Source organism: Eriocheir sinensis, chromosome 12 (assembly GCF_024679095.1).
Source record: "Eriocheir sinensis breed Jianghai 21 chromosome 12, ASM2467909v1, whole genome shotgun sequence".
Taxonomy (NCBI): Eukaryota; Metazoa; Arthropoda; class Malacostraca; order Decapoda; family Varunidae; genus Eriocheir; species Eriocheir sinensis.
This window is the reverse complement of record NC_066520.1, coordinates 13,025,622-13,044,542: the sequence shown is the minus strand read 5'-3', so window position 1 is coordinate 13,044,542 and position 18,921 is coordinate 13,025,622. Positions and strand designations below refer to the sequence as shown.

Here is an 18,921-nt window from a genome sequence, read left to right as displayed (position 1 = left end):
GGGAGGGAGAGAAAGAAGGAAATTTATGTTTGGGCTGGAAAAGGGGAGAGTGGAGGAAGGAAAGACGGAAGCAAGATATAGGGGCCTGAATTGACATAGCTGGGGAGGAAGAAGGGGGAAAAGGTGTTTTTTTTAAAAGTCAGAAAGTGAGGAGAGAGAGCAGAAGGAGGGAGGGAAGTTTATGTTTGTGTTGGAAAAGCGAAGAACGAAGAAAGGAAAGAAAGAAGGATGAAAGGAATAGTGCCCCGAATTGGCATAAGAACAGCTGGGGAGGAAGAGGAAAGGGGTAGAGGTGGTTTTTAAAAGGCAAAAAGAGGGGAGAGGGGGAGGTAAATTTATGTTTGTGCTGGAAAAGCAAAGAGCGAAGAAAGGAAAGAAGGAAAAGAGCCCCGATTTGGCATAAGTACAGCTGGGGAGGAAGAGGAAAGGGGTAGAGGTGGTTTTTAAATGGCAGAAAGAGAGCAGAAGGAGGGAGGGAAATTTATGTTTGAGCTGGGAAAGCGAAGAAAGAAAAGAAAAAAGGAAAGAAGGAAAAGAGCCCCGATTTGGCATAAGTACAGCTGGGGAGGAAGAGGAAAGGGGTAGAGGTGGTTTTTAAAAGGCAAAAAGAGAGCAGAAAGAGGGAGGGAAATTTATGTTTGAGCTGGAAAAGCGAAGAGCGAAGAAAGGAAAGAAAGAAGGATGAAAGGAATAGCGCCCCGATTTGGCATAAGAACAGCTGGGGAGGAAGAGGAAAGGGGTAAAGGTGGTTTTTAAAAGGCAGAAAGAGAGCAGAAGGAGGTAGGGAATTTATGTTTCTGCTGGGAAAGCGAAGAGCGAAGAAAGGAAAGAAAGAAGGATGAAAGGAATAGCGCCCCGATTTGGCATAAGAACAGCTGGGGAGGAAGAGGAAAGGGGTAGAGGTGGTTTTTAAATGGCAGAAAGAGAGCAGAAAGAGGGAGGGAATTTATGTTTGTGCTGGAAAAGCGAAGAGCGAAGAAAGAAAGTAAGAAAGAAAGTAAAGAGCCCCGCTTTGGCATAAGGACAGCTAGGGAGGAAGAGGAAAGGGGTAGAGGTGGTATTTAAAAGTCAGAGAGAGGGGAGAGAGGGAGGGAAAATTATGAGTTGCCTGGAAAAGCTTAGAGTGGCGGAAGAAAAGGAAGAAATAAGGAGGGTTTGAGAGTATAAAGCTATAACTATGAATTATCCTTATTTGTAATCTGTATCATTGAACTGTAGTGTGGTCAATATAGCGAAGAAATTGCGGATAGTGGAGCAAGTAAGGGAAGGAGAAAGGAAGGAAGGAGAGGATAGAGCTCCGGTTTGACATAAGGGCAGTAGTTTCAGCTGTGGAGGAAGAGAAAAAACAAGAGGGAAAAATATAACAAAAAGATGAATGTTAGGAAAATTAGTGAGGAAGGCAGTATGACATTAGTAGATTAGTAGTATAGAGATAAGTAATTCATCACAGAGGGTATGAAAGTAAAACAATATTTGCAAAGGAAGAATAAAAGAGCACTAGGAAAATGAGAAGCAGGATACGATGGAAGGAAGGAAAAGTTGTGTAGGGGGTTGCCAAAGAAATGAATAATTCATCAAGCGGAGAAGGAAATAGAGAAAATGTGAAGGAGGAAAAAATAAATAGGAGAGAATGGTAACGTCTGATATAAAAGAAGAAAAAAAAAAACGAACAGGCACAAAAAATGATAAGGGGAGAAATATGTACAAAAAAAAGTAATTGAATAATAGAACTTGAGAAAAAAGTGTTGAGGAAAATGTAGCAGAGAAGGTGGTAAGAAAATTATGTATAAAAGGAAGAAAAAAAAACGAGCAGAACAATACAACAACAACAACAATTACAGCAACCTCAACAAGCAGCGCCATGACTCAACAATAACGCAACAACAAGAACCACCACAACAAGTACTTTTGAGCAACAAGCACCACAAGCCTTGATAAACAACGAGAACAACAAAATAAAACTCTAGCAACAAACAGCGCCATGACACAACAGGAACAACAACAACAACAGGAACACTGAAAACATCTCCCTAAACACCTCTGGCAACAACATCAACACAGCAACAACAACAACAACAACAACAACAACAGCATCTCCCTCAAACAGCGCCATTATTCGTGACAACAACAACAACAACAATAACAACAGCAAGAACAACTACTCCACCAACAAACGTCATGAGAACAACAACAACAACAACAACAACAACAACATCAACAACAACGACAACAAAAACAAGACCATCTCACTTAAATATCTAGCAAATAACATCAAAACAACAGCAAGAACTTCAACAACAACATCCCCCGCAAGAAGCAGAGCGTACCATTCGCCGAGTTTTACAGTCAGTGGGTGTTCTGCGTGCGTGTCCGGGCCAAGGCGACGGGCGGCCAAGAATGCAGGAGGGAGGCGAGGGAGGCAGTCATTCCCGTGGCCGCCGAACCTCAGAGCCACCAGTCCGCGAACCCGTGACGAAGGGGTGGTGGCGACGGTGGTGGTGGTGGTGGTACTGAACCCTACCTTGCACCTTCCTTTCAGCCTTCCTCACTATATATCAGACTTCTCACTTCCCTTCTTTCCCTCATCATACATCAGACATCTCACTTCCCTTCTTCTTTTCCTCATTTTTATTTGTAACCTTGAGTAGAGTTGAATTGCAATGTGTTTCGCCAGTACGTCTATCTATTCGTCTGTCTATCTATATATATCTACCTATCTATTTTTCTATCTATATCCATATCTATCTAAGCTATAGCGTATGCCTCCCAACTTTACTTTACCTTTAGTTATATGTGTATCTTACCTGTGTGTGTGTGTGTGTGTGTGTGTGTGTGTGTGTGTGTGTGTGTGTGTGTGTGTGTGTGTGTGTGTTCGTTCCGTTCATAGTCCACACACCGCCGCTCCCTTGCCGTCCTGACCCCCTTCTTCCGTAACTTACCTCCCCCCCTCCCCTCCCTCCCCTCACCTGCTCTTCCCTCACCTGCACCGCCCGGCACAGGTGACCTGAACGGCGCTCCTCGGTCACCCTTTTCCAGCCGTAAGACGCATCTGTTCGCGCCGGTGCGTCATGTTATGTTAGGGACAGCACGATGCGGCGAGGTGTGGGAGGTGGAAGGGGAGAGGAAGAGAGGGATTGACAGTGTGTGTGTGTGTGTGTGTGTGTGTGTGTGTGTGTGTGTGTGTGTGTGTGGACTGTAACTGCTACTACTTTGCTACTTCGTAATCTTTATCTTTAAATTATTCGTATTTGTAATCTGTATCCTTGAATTGCTGTGTGGTCAATATACCGATCTTTCTGTATGTATGCCTGTATATGTCTGTCTGCCTGTCGATATAATATATGTTTGTATGTATATATATGTACGGATGTATTTGTATGTATGAATGAGAGGGAGAAACACAGACGGAGAAACAGATAGAAAGAGAAAGGAAGAAAGGAAAGGAGCCAAGGAAGGATGGAAGGAAAGGAGCGAATGAAGGGAAGACAGATGAGAGAGAGAGAGAGAGAGAGAGAGAGAGAGAGAGAGAGAGAGAGAGAGAGAGAGAGAGAGAGAGAGAGAGAGAGAGAGAGAGAGAGAGAGGCTGGGGGTGGGGGGGGGAGACAGGCTTCTTCTGGTATCCTCCTACGAGCAGCGATAAGTATAGCAGTAGTAGTAGTAGAGTAGGCGTGGAGACGTGTGGGAGGACAGGTGACGCTGGGAGAAATGGATGCTGGGCTTACATAAAACACGTGAGAGTGGGCGGCGAGAGCTATATTGATTGTGGGTAGCTGGACTTTGATGTGTTTGTGTGTGACAGCGGTATATAGGCAGAAAAAGAACGATATGGGAGTTAAGGTTACTGTGTACAGCTTATATAGGAATAGTGCTTGGTATAGGAAATGGTGGTGATACTGTAGGAAGGAAGCTCATTGGTCCATATTCTCAGACGCTTCACACTCCCACATCAACAATTTCCAAAGGCCGAAAAGGAGGTTAATCGGGTTTTCATGACTGTTTCTTCACGTTCACGGCACAGGAGAAAGGTTACACTACCACCAGGGCCATTAAACTACTCATGGAAATGCCCAAAACTACTACGAAAGCCTTGTCAAATATGTGTGCTAGGGGTCCAAACTGTTTTAAGAATACGGCCCGTTCATTAAGGGAAGGGAAATGATTTGTGTTATAGCTCATGTGTTGTTGATTATGTAAATGTATCTGTGGTGGTTATGAGTATAGGAATGTGTGGTGTAGTCAGCGGGGAAATTATAACCTACTCCACTGTGTGAAATGATAATAAAAACAAAGTAAAACATACGCCATTTCGAGTTAGCAGCGTCCATTCTCTCTACCTCACTCTTTTCAGCTTTTATATCGCTCAAAAAGTGTCTGATAAAATTTGGGTCAGCTCAATGATGGCGGTGGCGGTGGTGGCGGTGGAAGAGACAGCGGTGGTGGTGGAGGTGGTGGGAATGGTGTTGATGGTGGCGGTGGTAATGATGGTCGATGGGTGATAATGGCAGCTTGACGGTGGTATTGGGAGGCTGCCGGTGAAAGGATATCGTGTGTGTGTGTGTGTGTGTGTGTGTGTGTGTGTGTGTGTGTGTGTGTGTGTGTGGCTGATAGAAGGTAGAAAGCATAAGTTGGTATAATAAGACACTTTCGCTTCTCACATCAACTATTTCTAAAAGTCAAAGAGGGGGTCAGTCGGGTTCTAATGAGTGTTCCCTTAGGTTCACGGTACAGAAGAAGGGTCAAACTAACACCAGGGTCATAAAACTACTACTGGAAATGCCCACAACTCCTACGAAAGCCTTGTCAAATCCGTGTTCTTGGGAGGCAAAATGTCATATATATATAACCTCACCTTACCCTTGGCCTTCCCTTAGTAGTGTTTTAAGTCCTCACAGTCTTAGCCTTGGCCTTGCTCCTTTCAGTCCTGCCTCCACGCTCCCTGGATAGCCATTTCTCAGCTGTCTCATCAGTATATTTAGAGGCCACTCGTGTTGTTGACTTCTGCTTTTGTATGCGCTGGTGTTTTTTTTTATTGTTGATGTTTGTACTCATGTTTATTTATTTATTTATTTTTAGTTGTCCCTTAATTAAGCGTGTCTTGCATATTAAGTACCTCATCTTTGGTTGTGTTGCGTGTTTGCTTCTCGTTGGTTTTAATGTATTGGTGTTTTCCTCAGTTTTGCCTTTTTTTATTTTTCTTGGCTTTAATTCATCTCTTTCTTATCTCTTTTTTGGCAATTCTTTCTTAATCTTGCATCTATATTTATTGTTATATTTTACTTTTCGTGGTGTCTAAGTTGTTCTTATTTTACTTGGTTCAGATTCTGCTTTGTATTCCTTGCTTCCCTACTGAGCCCTTCTTTGTTTGTTAATCTTCGTGGATCGTGTTTCCGTTCTCTCACGCAACCAAGAGTTCACATCCACACAAATACATCCCCGCTGTTGCTCCTTCCTTCGCCCGACCTTGGCCCTCTTTCGCCCCTTCCTGTGCTAGCTCGGCCTTGGTTCTGCTTCAATACCACACCACGGAAGCACTCGAGGCCATGTGCAGTACTCTCGTCACACACACACACACACACACACACACACACACAGATCGACGATAAAGAGCACTTGCTTATATCGGGAGGGTACCTGCTAGCGATTACGAGTCCAATACATGAACAGGCCGTGGTGGTGAATTACACACACACACACACACACACACACACACACACACACACACACACACACACACACACACACTCTTCCTCCTCCTCCTCCTCCTCCTCCTTGACAGCCCATCGAGTGCCAATACTGTCCTGTCTTGAAAACGAAGAAGCGGTGTCCCGATAGTGGTTGGAGAAGTAGCAGTAGTTGTAGTGGTAATAGTAATAGTAGTAGTAGTAATAGTTGTAATAGAAGTAGTAGCAGCGACAGTAGTAGTGGTAGTTTAAGGTTTCATTATAGCACAGCATCTCGTCGAGGGTGCGGCGGCTCAGTAATATATCATCAAAGAGAAAGTTTGGCGGTGTTCTCATAGCACCTATAGGAAATGGTGAGGTAGGTGAAGTAGACGCAAGAATAGGTAGACAATGAGACTGATCCTGATTCGACTTGATCAGGGCGGCGGCGGTGAGAGGGGGATGAGGAGGCTCTGCAAGTAATAACTACGAAAAAGAGCGTATACTGTTTTCATCATACTCCACTCACCTAAATGTATATCAGAAAACTGTAGTGAGTGTAAAGCAGGTGTAGTGGTACCAATATCAGCAAGCAGGTGAGGCTGTGGTTGTTTTTGGCAGTATCGTGGAGATGGTATCTAACCCAACCTAACCTAACCCAACCAAACCTAATCTAACCTAACCTAACCTAACCTAACCTGACCGAACATAACCCAACCCAACCCAACCCAACCCACCTAACCTAACCTAACCTAACCTAACGTAACCTGACCTGACCTGACCTAATCGATGGGCCAGTTCCACAGTCCAATACAGTGTCCCAGTAAGCCCCTTAAACCAAACTATAGTCTCCATAATGGTCTGGTTTTCTACTTTGCATCAATCACTAAACACTATTTCCTGTATTTCCCGCATAGTTACCTCAAAATTACTAGCATATATAAGAACACCAAACATTATTTACAAGGAGTTTTCATCATCTTTAGTACTTGATTTTGGTGCTTACAAACCCACTGTATCAAACTGTGGAACTGGCCAGATGAGAAGACGTTGGTGGTAGCAAAAACAAAACAGACGGCAAGGCTCCTCTAATCGTACCCTGCTCACCCGAGAGATCGTGTGACATTTTCCTTCATTAGCGCAGGACGGAAATGAGTCTGCTACGAGAAAATTAATGCAAGGGGGAGAGCGAGGCGGGTCCAAATAACATTCCGCAGAAAGTGGGAAGTTTCTACTAGTACCACGGGGGACGAGGAGGAGGAGGAGGAGGAGGACGAGGACAAGAAGAGGAAGAGAAGGAGAAGGAGGAGCAGAATGAAAAAAATGAAGGGAAAAAATAAGAGGAGGAGGAATAAGGAGAAGGAAAAAGAGGAGGAAAAAAAGGAGAGGAGGAGGATTAGAAGGAGGGAAACAGTCACGTAACTCATTTAGACAAAAGTTTTGGAAACGAATTTGATGGCCTTAAGCCCGTGCTGGAAATCTGCCACATGTTCAGACTCGGCCCCACATCCCTGTCCTCTTCCTCCTCTACATCTCGGCTCCCCAAAATTATGTAACAATGTAAATATTTAACAACATAACAACCAAGCTAACTGCACAACACCCTCGTAACACAACTCTAACATAACACAACTAACATAACACAACACTAACATAACATAACACTAGCATAACAACACTAACCTAACACAAAGAGAGAGAGAGAGAGAGAGAGAGAGAGAGAGAGAGAGAGAGAGAGAGAGAGAGAGAGAGAGAGAGAGAGAGAGAGAGAGAGAGAGAGAGAAGGGGGGAGGGGGCGAGAAAAAAAAGAAATATATAGATGGTGAGCCGTCATAGGCAATACATCAAAATTCCAAACAACAAACCCGGACAGGTGGAGGTCGTCAGCCGTGGTAGGCAGTCTGCCTAGGAGAGCAAACTCCAAACAACAAAACCAGGACGTTGGTACCCGTTAGATGTCGTAGACAATTCATGTGATGGGAACACCAAAGAAAAGAAAAGAAAAAAACCCCAGAAAATATCAAGAAAAGAAAAAAAATCACAAATCATCTACCTTTTGGCCCTAACATCGCCAATATTGTGGGTGAATCTTTTCTGGGGGAGAAAAAGGCTCATCCAGACTAACGAACATCAAAAAGGGATGATATTGAAGAGAACACTAAAAAATATGGAAAAAAATAATAAAAAAACGAAAAAGAAAAGTAACAGCAATAAAAGAACACCAGGAAAAGAAAAATACCAAGAAATATCATCCACCTTTCGGCCCCAACTAACATCACCAAAATTATGGGTGAGTCTCTTCTGGGAGGAAAGCGGCTCATCCAGACCAACGAACATCGACAAAAGGATGATAGGAAAAAAAGAACACCAAAAAATGAACATAAAAAAGGAAAAACAACAGGAAAAAAAAAAGAAAAACATCAATAGAAAATAAAATGAAATAAAGAAAAAGAAAAAAAGAAAAACACCGATAGAAAACAAATAAAATAAATAGATAATAAATAAATACATACAGAATATAGTAAAAGTAACTAACTAACTAGCTGACTAACTGTTTAACTAATTTAAACTACCTATTTAACTACCTACCTAACTAACGGTAATATAGCTGCTTGACTACCTATTTACTAACTAACTAACAAAGCACCTCACGATCAAACATGGATAGTGAGGTAATGCGGGGTTAGTCTTACAGGAGCTGCCTTGCATAGACCAACCGACCTCTTTCAGACTAATTACGTTATTATGTTCTTATATGATTCTTCGATAATCCGTATTTTAACTTTACAGACCTCCAGAAACTTGTGGTATTAAGGGACCATGTTTTTTCATTGGGCAATTGGGTTATAGTGCTGTAGCGGGTGTTACTTCAGGCAGTCTACATTCTTAGTTCAGGGAAGGAAGAATGAAACACTGCGGTAGTCTGACAACAACTGATTTATTCGTGAGAGATACAGCTATTTATAGGGCGCTACAGGATCAAGCACAATTCGACAGCCAATCAACTACCAGCGTGCCTGCCACTCAGCGCCTCGTGTGTGTTGGCTGTCGGCCGTCTTGGATCTAGCGCTTATTAGACTCCCGTCCCGCGCCTCGTGATTGGGTTTGTGGTGAAGGCCGCCTCAGTGCTTATCAGATTAGTATGTATATATAGAATGTTGTTTGTGGGAAGGAGTGTAGGAAAAGCAACGGCGTGTGTGTGTGTGTGTGTGTATGTGTGTGTCGGGGGGGAGTATGCTCTTCTATGTTGCTTTTCCATTCCCTTTACATCCCCTTCAGGATTACCATTCACTACGTCCCTTCCTTTCCCTTGTTTTCCTCTTCCAGCTTATTCCTTGCTCCTCCACCCTTTCACAAACACCTTCACATCATAGTCTCGTTTATTCTGCCTTTTCATTCCCTTCACATCCCCTCTCAAGATTGCGATTCACCACCTTCCCTTCCCTTTTCAGCTTCCTCCAGCCTGTGCCTTGGTCCTCCACCCTTTCACAAACATCTTCACATCATAGTCTCGTCTATTCTGCCTTTTCATTCCCTTCACATCCCCTTTCAAGATTGCCATTCACCACCTTCCCTTCCCTTTTCAGCTTCCTCCAGCCTGTGCCTTGGTCCTCCACCCTTTCACAAACATCTTCACATCATAGTCTCGTTTATTCTGCCTTTTCATTCCCTTCACATCCCCTTTCAAGATTGCCATTCACCACCTTCCCTTCCCTTTTCAGCTTCCTCCAGCCTGTGCCTTGGTCCTCCACCCTTTCACAAACATCTTCACATCATAGTCTCGTTTATTCTGCCTTTTCATTCCCTTCACATCCCCTTTCAAGATTGCCATTCACCACCTTCCCTTCCCTTTTCAGCTTCCTCCAGCCTGTGCCTTGGTCCTCCACCCTTTCACAAACGCCTTCACATCATATATATAGTCTCGTGCCTGATCGTCTTCCTCTCGCCACGCGTCACTGAACTCGAACCTCTCTACCTACGCTACAAAATTTTGCTCCCCCGGCGTCCTCCTCCTCTTGCATCAACCGTACGCGAGAATCAAAACCACATTCCCCGTCTTACCACGCCTCTCCATCTCCTCCTCCTCCTCCACTACCTCCTCCTCCTCCTCCTACAGTCGACCCACACGACTTCTTCGGACCCTCACACCACCCACACCCACACACGACACAGACCCACTCTCTCTCTCTCTCTCTCTCTCTCTCTCTCTCTCTCTCTCTCTCTCTTTTTTTTTTTTATATACTGGGTCAGAGGTCACCACAAAATATGAACTGTTTAATCTCTGCTTCATAAAATCCAACCCCCAACCCATGGAGGAATGATTTATCTTCTCTACGCCAGTAACTTGCTCCCCGAAAGCCGCAGTGGAAGTGCTTTCTTTGCACTTGCAGCTTAGTAGGTCAAGCAAAAGTATTAACATTGTTGTGGCGGCCGTTTGTAGTAGTGGAGACCGGGCCAGAGGCTACTGCTATGCTAAGACATTGCCTCGGTGATCAATTTTTTTTTTTTTTTTTTAGCAGATGTGGGTCATGTTGCACGTGTACTCACATTTTTTTTCTTTTCTCTTCCAGGTATGTACTGTCTGATGTGGCGAGAAGTCTTGACAAGGTAAAACAATATTGTTGACTCATAGTTTTAATTGAAACGGAACGTATATTATTCTGTATTATTAGCAGCAAAGAAAAAACTTATTACAATATAAATTTGCAAAAATCCAAATTCTATATCAGCGTCATTGATACTATCGTTTCTATACATTAGAGGCTGCGCTTGGTTTGTATAAGGGATTCTCACGTGGGGGTCGTTGAGGCACTGCAGTTGAACGGACTTGAAACACAATTTGCTCTCTTCAAAGGCAGGAAAAACAGTTCATAGTAATTTTGTTTTAAGAGTGTCCTTGGAAACTCCGTAAACAACACTGTTCACAAGCGACAAAAATAGAACAATAAAGAGACGTGCCACCGAGCAAGACAACCCACGGAAGGCTAACAGTGGAAGGCGAGTCTGCGTCACCAGAAGATGAAGATTACTTCGGTCTAGTTTGCCTTGAAGAGTTTTCAGAATATAAATTAGATTCAGAGGAGAATATGTTTGCGCTGGGCACACACCGCTTGCACAGCTAAACACCTGTATTACGCTTGTCATGACAGGGCTCGGGTAGTAAAAGCAGGGAAGCATTTGGAGAAATGGAGTAATTTGTAAATGTAAAAAGAAAAAAGATAGGAGAGAGGAGACACAAACCATCATGCAGGAGCGCTTTTCTTGTCAGCATTGCGTTATTGCCTGCGGAAAAATACTATCAAAGCGTACCAGCCATTTGCAGCACTACCCATGCATGACCTTTTAGGGTAGACAGGAGCAAGTGAGACACAATCGAGAGTAAGATGGAAGGAAGGAGAGAGGATGCAGGAACCATTAGGAGTGTTTTCTTTGTCACTATTGCGATGTAGCTCACGGAAAAATAATAATATAGTGTGCCAACCACTTTCAGCATCATCCATGACCTTTTAGGCAAGACAGCAGCAAGTGACACACAGTCGAGAGTAAGATGGAAGGAAGGAGAGAGGATGCAGGAACCATTAGGAGTGTTTTCTTTGTCACTATTGCAATGTAGCTCACGGAAAAATAATAATATAGTGTTCCAGCCAGTTTCAGCATCACCCATGACCTTTTAGGCAAGACAGCAGCAAGTGCCACAGTCGAGAATCAGACGGAAGGAAGGAGAGAGGAGGCAGGAACCATTAGGAGTGCTTTCTTTGTCAGTATTGCAATGTAGCTCACGGAAAAATAATAATATAGTGTTCCAGCCATTTCCAGCATCACCCATGACCTTCTAGGCAAGACAGCAGCAAGTGACGCAGTCGAGAATCAGATGGAAGGCGAAAGGAGTGAAGACCATTAGGAGTGCTTTCTTTGTTAGCATTGCATTGTATAGTAAACAGAAAAATGATAGTATAGTGTGGCAGCCAACCGTGACCTTTTATGGATGACACCAAAAAGTTAGTTACACCGTCAAGATTCAGATGGAATTAAGGACAAAGGGGACACGAACCATCAGGAGTGCTTTCTTTGTTAGCATTGCATTGTAGTCCACGGAAAAGTGATTATATAGTGCGCCAGTGACCCTTTATGGAAGACACCAGAGAGGTACACCGTCAAGAATCAGATGGAGGAGAGGGGACACGAACCATCAGGAGTGCTTTCTTTGTTAGCATTGAATTGTATAGTAAACGGAAAAATGATAATATAGTGTGCCCGCCAGCCGTGACCTTATATGGAAGACCAGAAAGTTACACCGTCAAGAATAAGATTTAAGGAGAAAGGAGGCAAGACCATCAGGAGTGCTTTCTTTGTTAGCATTGCATTGTAGTCCACGGAAAAATTATAATATAGTGCGCCCGCCTGCCGTGACCTTTTATGGAAGACAGCAGCAGGTTACATAGTGGAGAATCAGATGGAGGAGCAAGGAGAGTGTACGATTGGGAGGACTTTCTTTGTTCCCGAGAGGTGAGCGGAGGTGAGGAGGAGTCTACCTGGCCCGTGTCCTTACCTGTCTGTCTGGCGTCCTTTCATCGCCCCCTCAGCTCCCCTCGACGGCCCTTTAGCTGGCGGCCTTCGAGCGTCACTCTTTGTTTCCTGGCCTATTGGAGACTCACTCGATCCCTTCCTTTATCGCGTAGAGTGGCGGCCAGGGAGGGGTAAATGTAAGGAAAGGGGAGGGAAAGGGAGTGAAAGCTGACGAATGCGATGAGAGGAGGCGGAGAAGTAAAGAAAAGGAATGGAAAAGGAGAGAAAGATTACGAATATGATGAAAGGAAACAGGGAGAATTGAAGAAAAGCAAAGGGAAAGGCCAGGGAGGGATAAATTTAAGGAAAAGGAGAGAAAGTTTACGAATACAAAGGAAGGAGACGAAGAAATAAAGAAAACAAGAAAAAGTGGAGAAAACTTACAAATGCGATAAAATGAGACAAAAAGAAGTAAAGAAGACAAAGAGAAAGGGAGAAAACCTACGAATACAATAGAATGAGACGGAGAAGTAAAGAATAAGAAAGGAAAGTTGAAGAAGAATAAATAGTTGATGGAAGGAGAGAGAGAGAGAGAGAGAGAGAGAGAGAGAGAGAGAGAGAGAGAGAGAGAGAGAGAGAGAGAGAGAGAGAGAGAGAGAGAGAGAGAGAGAGAGAGAGAGAGAGAGAGAGAGAGAGAGTTACCCCATAAAAACGATAGACTGAGAAAGGAAGAAAAAAGGAAAATAAGAGAAAACCCACAAATACAGTGAACGAGACGAGACAGGGAGAAGTGAAAGGGAAAAAAAGAAGAAAGGTGGAGGAGGGTAAATATTTGATGGTAAGAGACAGGAAGAGCAAAGAAAATAAAGGGAAAGGTTAAGGACGATAAATAGTTGATGGAAGGAGACACGGAGAAGTAATGAGAGAGAGAGAGAGAGAGAGAGAGAGAGAGAGAGAGAGAGAGAGAGAGAGAGAGAGAGAGAGAGAGAGAGAGAGAGAGAGAGAGAGAGAGAGAGAGAGAGAGAGAGAGAGAGAGAGAGAGAGAGATAAAGAGAGAGAGAGTGAAAAAGGGTAAAGATAAAAGAAGAGAGAAGAGAGAAAGGAAGCAAAGGAAAAAGAGAAATCCCGCAAATATGATGAGAGGAGAGAGGGAGAAGTATAAGAGGGTAAGAGAAAGATGGAAGAAGCAATATAATTATGATGAGAGACAGATAAATAGATAGAGAGAGAGAGAGAGAGAGAGAGAGAGAGAGAGAGAGAGAGAGAGAGAGAGAGAGAGAGAGAGAGAGAGAGAGAGAGAGAGAGAGAGAGAGAGAGAGAGAGAGAGAAATAAAAGAAAGGAAGAAAATGGTGGAGGAAACAACGAACATGATGAAAGGAGAGATAGAAGTGAAGGAAAGGAAAGGAAAAGAAAGGAAAGGGAAGGAAAGAATAGCTGGAGGAAACAACAAAGACAATGACAGGAGAGAGATATTTGAAGGAAAGGAAAGGAAAAGAAAGGAAAGGGAAGGAAAGAATAGCTGGAGGAAACAACAAAGACAATGACAGGAGAGAGATATTTGAAGGAAAGGAAAGGAAAGGAAAGGAAAGGAAAAGAAAAGAAAAGAAAAGAAAGGAAAGGGCTGGAGGTAACAACAAACACAATAACAGGAGAGAGAGATGTGAAGTGAAGGCAAGGAGAGGAAAGGAGGCGGCAACACACACGATAACAGGAGACACGGAAACAAATAAAGGAAAGAAAAACTGGATGAACGAAAAAACACGAGTAAAGAGAGAGAGACAGTGAGAAGTAAAGTAAAGGAAAGGAAAGGTAAGGTAAGGTGGAGAAAGCTACGGGTATACATTCGTAGGCGAGGGAAAGGTGACAGTGAGTGAAGGGAAATTAAGGAAAGGTAAGGTAAGGTGGAGAAAGCTACGGGTACATAATCGTAGACGAGGGAAAGGGGACAGTGGGTGAAGGGAAGTTAAGGAAAGGAAAGATAAGGTAGAGAAAGCTACGGGTACATAATCGTAGACGAGGGAAAGGGGACAGTGGGTGAAGGGAAGTTAAGGAAAGGAAAGATAAGGTAGAGAAAGCTACATAATGTAGAACGAGGAAAGGAGGGGGTGAAGGGAAGTTAAGGAAAGGAAAGATAAGGTAGAGAAAGCTACGGGTACATATTCGTAGGCGAGGGAAAGGGCGCGTGTGGAAGGATGGTTCGGGTAGATAAAATGACTAATTAAGGCGGGAGGGAGAAAGGTATAAGAGGGATTGGATATAATTAGGGGCGGATAATAGGATAGCCGAGATGACACGAAAAGAAAGGGAAAGAAAAGCGGGGGTGGTGGAAAGAACGGGTTAAGAATAGGGGGATAGACAATGGGTGAAAGGATAGAGGAATGAATGAAGGAAGGAAAACAAAAGAGATTGAGATTGATGATAACGAAGGAAGGATGTAATGGGAAAATGATTGGAAGTTAGGGAGGAAAAGGAGTTAGAAGGGATTGGAATAACGATGGGAGATAGGAAAGAGGGAATGGAAGATAAAGTAGGGAGAAAGAAGGAGAAGGAGAAAGACAGAAAAAACGGACGGGATGGAAGGAACGAAAATGGAGGAAAGGAAGAAGGAAAGAGAGTAAAAAGGGGATATGAAAAACACGAATATGAGAGGTAGGAAGAAGGAAAGAGGAAAGGAAAGGAAATAAGAAGGAATAATAGACGAATGAAACGCAAATGGAAGACAGAAAGAAGAAAATTGATAAAAAAAAGTGACGGGGAAAGGATGGAAAGGAGGGAGGAGAAAGGGGATAGCCAGACAGGGGATAGAGTAACGAGAGAAGGATAGGATGGTGACCTGGATCGGAGGGAGGAGGAGGAGAGGGAGGGAAACGCAGATGAGGAGAGAAGGGAAAAAGGAGAGGCAGGAACGATGAACGGATATTGACGGGAAAGGGAAAGAGAGAGAGAGAGAGAGAGAGAGAGAGAGAGAGAGAGAGAGAGAGAGAGAGAGAGAGAGAGAGAGAGAGAGAGGAGAGGAGAGGAGGGGGACGAAAGAGAGAAAGAGAGAGAGCTGGAAGGAAATATGTGTAGAGCGAAAAGAAAGAAAGAGAGATAGAGAAAAGAGAGAGAGACGGAGGGCGGGCGAGGACGAAGTAATATCATTTTTTCATTTCTTTTCTCATAACATTTTTTTTTCCCCCGCTCTCTCTCTCTTTTTGTGCCTCGTGATTAATTCATATTTTTCCTCATTTACCGCCTTCCTCCTCCTCCTCCTCCTCCTCTCTTCCTTCACCCTCATTTCATCTCCCTCGCTTCCACTTCATCTTTTCTTCTCTTCACGGGGCCATATTCTCACGCACTCTATTTTTCTCCCTTTTCCTCTCCTCCTCTTCTTCTTCCTCCTCCTCCTCCTCTGACGTCAGCATTCTCTCTCTCTCTCTCTCTCTCTCTCTCTCTTGCATGCTCCTCTTCTTCTTTTACCTTCTTATAATCCCTCCATTTCTTTTGCTATGCCCAGCCTTCTCCCATCACATCCCTCTCTCTCTCCCTTCCACCCTCTCTCCCCTCTCCCTCTTACGCCTCTTTTGTCTTATTGACCTTTTGGAGTAGGAGGAGGAGGAGGAAGAGGAGGTGGCTTGTTCATTGCGTGTCTGTATTTTTGGTCTTTGTTGGTAATGCTGCTTCTTAACCATCAGCATCATCAGCATCATCATCATCATCATCACATTTAGAAAGTCTGCAGCCTCAGTTCGTTATCTGACACGCAAAAGAACCTCGTTTCTTGCCTGACTGACTGGATATAATTAATGAAAAATGTATCGAGGTTAAGTTTATATTCTGCTTGCTTTATTGGGCGTGGCACTGTCTCTGTGTGTGTGTGCGTGTGTGTGTGTGTGTGTGTGTGTGTGTGTGTGTGTGTGTGTGTAGGTGTGATATTAGTCGCGTCTCATGGTGATATAAAGTACCTGTCAGTTCGGTCGCTTTTAATAATACATGAGTGGAATTGTTGTTCTCTCTCAGTCTACGTGTCTTGGCTTTTGATAAGGAGGTGTGCGTGTGCCTGTGTGTGTGTGTGTGTGTGTGTGTGTGTGTGTGTGTGTGTGTGTGTGTGTGTGTGTGTGGCCATTACCTGCGAAAAAGGTCACCTGTTTACTAGTGGGTGATTATGGTGCTTTTTACGAGATGCAAATACCGAGCACAGGTGAGCGTAGGAGTACAGCTAAGGTAGCCAATGAGAGGGAACGGGTGTGGGAGGGAGGTAGATAGAAAGATAGAAAGGGGAAAGGTTAGTGTAGGTGGGCGGTAAGCAATAAGAAGGAACAGAGGGAGATAGAGAAAGGGGGAAGGATACTCCGAGTGGGCGATCACTATTGAGAGAGCGGAGTGACAGAAAATGGGAAAGGTTACTGTAGGTGGGCGCTAACCAATGAGATGGAACGGGGGAAGGGGATAGAGAAAAGGGGAAGGTTAGCTTAGATGGATGGTAAGTAATGAGAGAGGGAACTAAAGGGAGGGGGGAGAAATAGGGAAGGGGGAAAGCGTAGTTCAGGTGGGCGGTAACCAGAGGGAATGGGCGAAATGGGGAAGGGGGAAAGGTAAGGTAAGCTCAGGTGGGCGGAAACCAGAGGGAATGGGGGAAATGAGGAAGTGGGAAAGGTAAGCTCAGGTGGGCGGTAACCAGAGGGAATGGGCGAAATGGGGAAGGGGGAAAAGAAAGGTAAGTTCAAGTGGGCGGTAACCAGAGGGAATGGGCGAAATGGGGAAGAGGGAAAGGTAAGGTAAGCTCAGGTGGACGGTTACCAGAGGAAATGGGGAAGGGGGAAAGGTAAGGTAAGCTCAGGTGGGCGGTAACAGAGGGAATGGGGGAAATGGGGAAGGAGGAAAGGTAAGGTAAGCTCAGGTGGGCGGTAAGCAGAGGGAACAGGCGAAATGGGGAAGAGGGAAAGGTAAGGTAAGCTCAGGTGGGCGGTAACCAGAGGGAATGAGTGAAATGGGGAAGGGGGAAAGGTAAACTCAGGTGGGCGGTAACCAGAGGGAATGGGGGAAATGTTGAAGGGGGAAAGGTAAACTCAGGTGGGCGGTAAGTTATTGCTAGCTAACTTAAAGAACATTCCTAGTGCAGCCAAGAGCGTTGAAGAATACCAAAGTCGATTATATAGTTACGCTGCGTTGTCCCTCACTGTCACTTTGTTAGATACGCTCTGTCCTCGTCGGTCCCTTTCCTCTGTCTGTCTGTCTGTCTGTGTCTCCCCCCCCCCCTCCCCCACACACCAAAACTAATAAAGACAATTACATAAGCACTATTACCTCGCTATCGGTTCGTATTAATAACGCAATGATATTACGACCCCACAAAAAAAAGGTTATTGTCGATGAGAGAGAGAGAGAGAGAGAGAGAGAGAGAGAGAGAGAGAGAGAGAGAGTTTGTATTTCATCTTATTAATATATCTTTGGGGGGACGGTATAATTTTTTGTCGCTTCAGGTGTGTAACAGGTAAGGAGCAATAACAGGCAAGGAAGACACTCCAGGGTGGTTAAGTGACGTTGAGGACAGACTTCAGGTGAGATAAACGACGTCCAAGTGGGTGGATTCCGGGAGGCGAGTGCGTGAGTGAGGCAGGTGTGTGTGTGTGTGAGGGGGGGGGAGGAGGAGGGGAGGGGGGAGATTAATGAGGCCGCCGTTAAATTAATTATACGAACCTTGTCAGTGTGATAATTAAAGGTCAAGAACAACATTTTCCTCACCATGCACAGAGACAGGATAAGAAGAAGTATCTCGTGTGGGCAATAATAAAAGGTCATATTTTTAAACGTATCGACACTTCCGTTCGCCTCTTTGAAAATCCTCTCGTAAACGTTGCTGGGGTTTTCATGGAGTGTTTTGTAATCCTCCTCGTGATAGTTTTACACGACTTCTTCACTATGGACGGGAAAAACAGCCATGAAAATACGGTTACTTTTCTTTGTAGCCTTTAGAAACAGTCGTAGTGGAAGCCTTATACTTTTAAAACAATATGAACCTAAGTTTATGGACGAGAAAAACACTCACGAAAATCCGGTTACTCTTCTCTGTGGCCTTGAGAGAATAGTCGTATAGTGGAAGCCTTATACTTTTAAAACAATATGAACCTAAGTTTATGGACTGGAAAAACACTCACGAAAATCCGGTTACTTTTCTTTGTTGCCTTTAGAAACAGTCGTATAGTGGAAGCCTTATACTTTTAAAACAATATGAACCTAAGTTTATGTGAAAACGGCCATGATATCGTTAAAATGTTGACTTTACAAGAATATTAAAAACGGGAAGACCACCTCATGAATATATTGCATTAGCTGGTCCGGGAAGGAAAAAATAAACGCACGCATGTATAAGAGAAAATTAAATAAGGGCAGTGCGGGAGCCGTGTGACCCAGGAGCTTCGTTCTCATGCATGGGGCAGACGGCGAGCTTGTTGGTATTGGCGAGGGAAGATGCAGCGTTGAGTGCCGACTTTCTCTCGCTGTTTACACTCGAAAATATAACTGATTCCAGAGGCGCCTTAGACCAGGTATGCAGATTAGGGAAGCCGATAAGCTGGAGATAAGTCTGACAGTGAAATGTGGTGATAAGAGAAGGTACGAAGGCTGAAAAAAGAGAATCAAGACTACTATTTTTTAAAACAATATGAACCTAAGTTTATGGACTGAAAACACTCCATTGCCGAAAATATTAAGGGTGTGAATATTCTTGTGTTATATTTATAAGAGATACAAAGGTTAAAGCAAAAGACTAAC

The 18,921-nt window shown here is 44.0% G+C and overlaps 1 long non-coding RNA gene across 1 annotated transcript; it reads left to right on the top strand.

Annotated features, from left to right (window-relative positions):
- Positions 1 to 13,233: 13,233 nt before the first annotated feature.
- On the top strand, positions 13,234 to 18,389 carry LOC126997421 (uncharacterized). The gene is made up of 3 exons (XR_007752098.1): positions 13,234 to 14,233; positions 14,305 to 16,864; positions 17,211 to 18,389. It is a non-coding gene; the product is annotated as an uncharacterized LOC126997421 (long non-coding RNA).
- Positions 18,390 to 18,921: the final 532 nt, after the last annotated feature.